At 36.7% G+C, this 7,585-nt stretch overlaps 1 pseudogene; it reads right to left on the reverse strand.

Moving 5' to 3' along the window:
• Positions 1-1,037: 1,037 nt before the first annotated feature.
• LOC127095616 (uncharacterized) lies at positions 1,038-5,634 on the reverse strand (annotated as a pseudogene).
• Positions 5,635-7,585: the final 1,951 nt, after the last annotated feature.

Consider the following 7,585-nt stretch of genomic DNA (forward strand, 5'->3'; position numbering starts at 1 on the left):
TCCAACCATCTCCTTTGCCTCATATTTAATTCTTTCTGATCGAACAAGTACTTCAAACTCTTGTGATCACTAAACACATCAAATCGCGATCCAAACAAGTAATGTCTCCAAAGCTTCAACATAAACACAACGGCGGCCAACTCTAAATCATGCGTCGGATAATTCCTCTCATGAACTTTAAGTTGCCTTGAAGCATAAGCTACCACTTGCTCTTTTTGCATCAGAACACCTCCCAAACCCAACAAAGAAGCATCACAATACACAACGAAAGTTTCTAACGGATCCGGTAAAATCAAAATAGGAGCCGTAGTCAATCTTCTCTTAAGCTCTTGAAAATTCGCTTCACACTGCGAAGTCCAAATGAAAGCTTGACCTTTCCTAGTCAACTGCGTCAATGGTAACGACAACTTAGAAAATCCTTCAATGAACTTTCTATAATAACCAGCCAAACCAAGGAAACTTCGAATCTCAGCAACAGACTTAGGAGCTTCCCATTGAGATACAGCTTCAACCTTCGTAGGATCCACAGAAATACCACCACTCGAAATCACATGTCCAAGAAAACTTACTTCACTCAACCAAAACTCACATTTAGAGAGTTTAGCAAACAACTTCCTCTCTTTCAACACCGATAACACAACCTTCAAATGCTCGGCATGATCCTCTTTACTCTTGGAATAAATCAATATATCATCGATGAACACAACAACAAACTTATCCAAATAATCATGAAAAATTCTGTTCATATACTCCATAAATACACCAGGTGCATTAGTCACACCAAAAGGCATCACAGAGTACTCGTAGTGACCATACCTTGTATGAAAAGCAGTCTTTTGAATATCCTCAGCCTTTACACGAATCTGATGATACCCAGACCTCAAATCAATTTTGCTAAACACACAAGCTCCAACCAGCTGATCCATCAGATCGTCAAAATACTTGTTCTTAATCTTCACTTTATTCAGTTGTCTATAATCAACACATAATCTCATAGAACCTTCTTTCTTCTTGACCAACAGAACAGGTGCACCCCACGGCGACACACTAGGACGAATAAACTTCTTCTCGAGCAAGTCTTCAAGTTGACTCTTCAACTCTTTCAACTCACAAGCAGACATTCGATAGGGAGCCATCGATACAGGACTAGTTCCAGGAACTAAATCAATCGAAAACTCAACCTCGCGTTCCGGCGGTAAATCACTTATATCTTCTGGAAATACCTCCACAAACTCACAAACTATTGGCAATTCTTCAATCGTCCTCTTCTCACGAATATCCAAAGTTGCCAACAACATAAACAACTCGGCACCACCTTGCACCGATTCATCCACTTGCTTAGCAGACACAAACCAATCTTCCTTCGCACCAACCTCAGGAAAATAACCGTCTTCTCGAAACAGTTGATATACACCCGATTAAATTCTAACCAATTCATACCCAAAATCACATCGAGTTGCTCTAAAGGAAGGCAAACTAAATCAATTCCAAAATCCCTACCAAAGATACTCAACGGACAATTCAGACACACATAGGAAGTAGAAACAGAACCCATAGCAGGTGTATCAATAACCATTCTTCAATGCATATTAGATAATATAAGATTCAATCTCTTAGCACAATCCAAAGAAATGAAAGAATATGTTGCACTGGTATCAATAATGGCAGTCAAAGATGTACCATTAATAAAGCACGTACCTTGGATTAGCCTATCATCGGTAGTGGCCTCCGCACCAGACAATGCAAACACCTTTCCCTTTGCTTGCTCCTTCTTCGGCTTATCACATTTGGTACTAATGTGACCTTTCTCACCACAATTGTAACAAGTCACACTCGAACCAACTCCATACTGGTTTGCTCTGTGACCACTCTTGCCACACTTGAAACACGTCACAGAATCCTTACTACAATCAATAGCACGATGACCTTCAACGCCACATTTGAAACACTTAAGTGGAGTAGAAGATCCTCCCCCACTTGGCTTCTTGCCAAAACCAGATTGTCTCCTCTTGTCATCATACGGTTTCCCACGATCCTGGTTTTTCCCCTTCCAACTCTTGTAGAAATAAGCACTTTCCCTACTATCCTCATCATAAATCCGACTCTTGTTAACCAACTCCGCAAAACGAGTAATCTGTTGGTAACCAATGGCCTTCTTGATATCATGTCTCAAGCCATTCACAAACTTCAAACATTTAGATCTCTCAGCATTAGCAGTATTGTAATGAGGACAATACTTGATAAGCTCCTGAAATCTAGCAGCATATTTAGGAACAATACCATTTCCTTGCTTCAGTTCAAGGAACTCCGCCTCTTTCTTCCCACGACAATCTTCTGGAAAATAGTTCTCCAAGAAGACATCACGGAAAAGAGCCCAAGTAACCTAAATGATGTCTCCTTCAAACCTCTGAAGAGTGTTACTCCGCCAATCTTCAGCTTCCTTCTCAAGCATATGAGTACCAAACTGCACTTTCTGAGCATCAGTACAGTTCATGACTCTGAAGATCTTCTCAATTGCCTTCAGCCAAGCTTGAGCTTTATCAGGTTCATGCTCACCCTCAAAGACAGGAGGATTGTTCCACTGGAATCTCCCAAAGCACGGAAATCATCATCATCTCCAACCAGACAAACAATATCGATCGTGTCAGATACATAAATCAAATACAACGGGATGGAAAACCCTAACGACTATTGACCAACTGGTCAACCAGGCTCTGATACCACTAATGTAACACCCCTTTTTCTACCCCAAAATACCTAACATATAATCAGAGTAAATAAGCACGCATATAAACAAAAGGGCGTCACATCGACGTTTTCAAAAACCAAAAGCTTTCAAAGACCAAACATCATTCATCATCAATATGCAATACACCTGGTCATTTAAAATAACACATTGCAATTATCATGAATATTCAAGAATATGCGTTCGCAGCGGAAAATAAGGAATATCCATGCATTTCATAAAATGATTCATGTCCCATACCATGATCATCTCTCAATAATCTCTTCAAGATAAACTCAAACCATATCCAGGATATTTCCCAAACAGCGAATTTCAAATAAACATGTTCGCAAGTAATAACATAATACGTATCTAATCAGATATGAGTTCAATACTACTAATCTACCTCGTGTTACATGACCTGAGCATTGACTCACTACTTAGTCTCTAAAACAAAGCACCGAAGCTCTCCAGCTAATCTCGAGTGAGCTACCGTCCACTTACTTCAGTAATAATACCCATGTAAAGCAACATTCCAATAGAAGGGTGAGAATTCAAATCATTATGAAGAAGTATAATAAAGCACAATGATTAAATCAACAATTAAAGGAATTCATCACACCTTGTATAACCATGTAAATAATACTAACCAACATTTATTTCCCATGTTTCAAACATCCATCAAAACTCAAGGGGTATAATATTAAAATCCAATACTATATTCCCAAATATACACATAACTACAATTATCACATTATCACATATTTTGCCAAGTCATGTATCCAAACATCACCAAATTCAATTACCATATCTCATACACACCTCACAATCACATCAATGCATACATTCAATTATCACATAACTCTAATGTGACTCAATGCAAGACATGTGACTCTATGCATGTGGTACCGCAATGTGAACCCAACGTTTCACCGCTTTCCGATTCAATATCTAGAATCCAAGCCACGCTTCCGATCCGGACGAGATCAAAGCCACTATGTCTATTTCCCATTAAGGATCAACGTCTGCTACGCCTATTTCCATTCAAGGATCAACATCTATGTGAACCCACAGTTTCACCGCTTTCCGATTCAATATCTAGAATCCAAGCCACTACGTCTATTTCCCATTAAGGATCAACGTCTGCTACGCCTATTTCCATTCAAGGATCAACGTCTATTACCATGTGAACCCACAGTTTCACCGCTTCCACCATGAAATCGACCATGCCATGAATGAATGTACAAATACCAACACATATGCAATTAAGATCATCTCTACCATCTTAACATTCCACATATCACCATAATTCAACTCTATGAATTATCCACCAATGGTACATATACACATTCATAACAATATATCATTCACAAATATAGGCTAATTATCAAATACGCACACTTAGATTTCATTTCAAATGAATACAACTTTTAAAATCTCAATTTTTCATTTTTCACAGCAAGTAACCGATTAATGCTCGGAGGGTAACCAGTTAACACAAAACAAAATCAACTTCCTGCGCAGATTTTCAAGCAAGTAACCGGTTAACGCTCGGTGGGTAACCGGTTAACATAAAACAGAATCAATTTCCTGCGCAGATTTTTAAGCAAGTAACCGGTTAACGCTCGGAGGGTAACCGGTTAACATAAAACATAATCAATTTCCTGCGCAGATTTTTAAGCAAGTAACCGGTTAACGCTCAGAGGGTAACCGGTTAACACAAAAATAGAATGCAAAATTTTCTGCGTTTTTCATCGTTGGAGGACTTTCGGACCTTCGATTTCGATTCCATAAAAAGCCAAACATTCTGAAAATTATGACTCATACAATACTCTAAGTATATGACGTTAATTTTCAGTTTAACACAATCAAATCACCACAAACCAAGAATACTCATCAAAACCTAACAATTTCGAACAACCATACAAAATTAGGGATTTTAACCTAAACATACTTCTACCCATTGACCCAATCATACTAACCCATAATAATAAGGATTCTCCCCCTTACCTCTTCAATTTTCTGGAAACCTTAGCTTCTCTCTTGTTCTTCCCCTCTTCTCCTTACTTTTCCTCTTCTCTTTCTCTATTGCCGTCAAATGATCAAATGAATCTTACTCCTCACTCTCCTCACCTCTTATATCCTAGTATTATATTTGGGCTTAAAGAATGATACTTCTAATTTAATTATTAGGCCCAATAAGACATAGTCTTATAATATCTCTATTTAATTCAAATAAATTAAACCAACACAATTAACACACCAAATTAATTAATATAATCAATTGTTATACTACCTAACAACCAATTAATTAATTAACACTCCAAATAAATAATAAAATAAATAATAATAATAATATAAGAAATAATTACTAAAATTGGGTTGTTACACCTCTCACATAGGCCAAGACACGATCCACATACTTCCCACAACAATCAAAGTACTTTTCCCACAACCACCTCTCTCATAGGTCAAAACACGATTCATGGTATCCATCTCAATGATTATTCTATCCCGATCACTACTTTACATAAGAATCAGACTTGATACTAGCACAAATAAGATTACATAAATTGAATCAATTTATATCTATTTTTCATTATTATAATATTTTATATTTGTGTAATGAATTGTGTTGGTGTGATCATGTTTGTACACTTATTGTCGGTTGACAAATATTGGAATGATGATGAAACCAAAAAGATTTTATATTATTTGAAAGTGAGAAACATCAATTATTTTAGCATGAAGTCCTTGAGAGAATGTAAAAGAAAGAAAGTGACAATTTTTGAGAAGAAGAGTCCAAAAACGAAGAAATGAGCATCTTCGTCTGATGTTACAATAGTTACCTTAAGAGAAACAAGCTCAAACATGTCGATAAAGGTGTAGTGAATTTTAGCAATACTCATTCATTTAAGAAGAATCATAAGAAATAAGATTATGAGATTACATGTTACGAATGTGAAAAATTAGGACATTATAGAACTATCTGTCAAAATCTCACCAAACATCATAAAAGTAAAGACAAAACCTTTTGACCATAAACAATATGCATTGACACACAATAGTATTCTCTTATTTTGAATTACTATCCACTAATAACAAGAATAATGAACACCAATAATACTTAATTGATCACCATATACTTAGGTATTTCACAACAATGTTAATCATATTTTCATCATGTAATAACAAAAATTGGGACATTATAGAACTATCCGTCAAAATCTCACCAAACATTATAAAAGTAAAGACAAAACCTTCTGACCATAAAAAATATGCATTTACACACGATAATAGTCTCTTCTTTTGAATTACTATCCACTAATAACAAGAATAATACACACCAATAATACTTAATTGATCACCATATAATTATGTATTTCACAACAATGTTAATCATATTTTCATCATGTAACAACAAAAACTAATTAATGACACTTGTGAGGGAAAAGATTCCTAGTCCTTATTTTAATGATGTCAAACCTTTCTAGTTGCTCATAACATGTGCTTTGGACGGTGTCATCATATCATAAAATACATTCATCCTCCAACATGCTCATAGTATAAGTGAAATGTGTCCATGCATATAGGAGCATCTCATTGACTTGAATAATGCAGTTGATCATCGTTAGTACCTTAGATTCATAAAAGAATGGTTTCAAATGATCAAAATACATCTCAAAAACTCATTTTTGATAGTTTAAGAACTTTGAGTTGACTCATGACTTGGAGCGATATAACTGTGAGTTGATTCATGACTTGGAGCGTAACTCTCAGGTCTAAACAGGTCGAGTTTGTGAGTCGACTCATGACTTGAAGCTAACTCTCGGGTTTGAACAGGTCGAGTCATAGGTCGACTCAACTCTGGAAAAACCTGTTTGAGTCGACTCATCCCCTGTTTGAGTTGACTCATTGCCAGTTTCATTTGAACCATGTTGCCATGGGTCTGAACAGGTCGAGTCATAGGTCGACTCAACTATGGAAAAACCCTGTTTGAGTCGACTCATCGCCTGCGTCACTTGAGTAGTTTTGCCTCGGGTCTGAATAGGTCGAGTGACCTGTGTGAACAGGTCGAGTGGTCGCTGTTTGGACTCAATTTTTTGCTGTGTAATTTTGCAAAATAATTTTGTTATGTCTGTTACTTGGTCCATGCATTATATATATATATATATATATATATATATATATATATATATATATATATTCTAAAGTCTCTTCTTCAACAATAACAAGAAAAGTGAAAGATATACATTAAAGTGCTCTTCATCTTCATTCTTCATTGCATTTCTCAACAACTACACATAACAAATTTCGTTGATCATTGTGCATTGATGTGGTGAAAACATCCAAATAGGATTGTGTAATCTTAGTTTGGGTAGAGGCTTTGAGTGGGTTTTTCTTGACTAAAACCATTGGGGGTTTGTCCTCCAAGAATTGGGGGTTTTTGCACTAATCTTTACTTCATAGATTCAGCCGAGTGAAAGGTTTGAAGAACGGTGGGTTCGTTCAAACAAGTAACGGTAACCAGAGGATTGTGAAGGAAGGTTAGGGTTCAAGCGTCTTGCGATTGAAGTCAGCCGAGCTAAAATTTTAGAGAACGTGGAGTTCTTGCAATAAGGTAGCTACAACCGGAGGTTTCACGCAGATCCGATCGAAATTAGCCGAGCTAGAGTTTTGGAGAACGTGGAGTTCTTGCAATAAGGTAGCTACAATCAGAGGTTTGTTCGGAACGCTTGAAGGACTTGGTTCAACTAGAATCAAGGGGAGAGAAGTGAATATGATTTGCAACAACACTTGGGGTTGGTTGGTGGTGATCATTTCTTCTCTTGTAAAACTTTGCAACTTAATAAATATCTC

Source organism: Lathyrus oleraceus, chromosome 6 (genome assembly GCF_024323335.1).
Source record: "Lathyrus oleraceus cultivar Zhongwan6 chromosome 6, CAAS_Psat_ZW6_1.0, whole genome shotgun sequence".
In the NCBI taxonomy this organism is placed as follows: domain Eukaryota; kingdom Viridiplantae; phylum Streptophyta; class Magnoliopsida; order Fabales; family Fabaceae; genus Lathyrus; species Lathyrus oleraceus.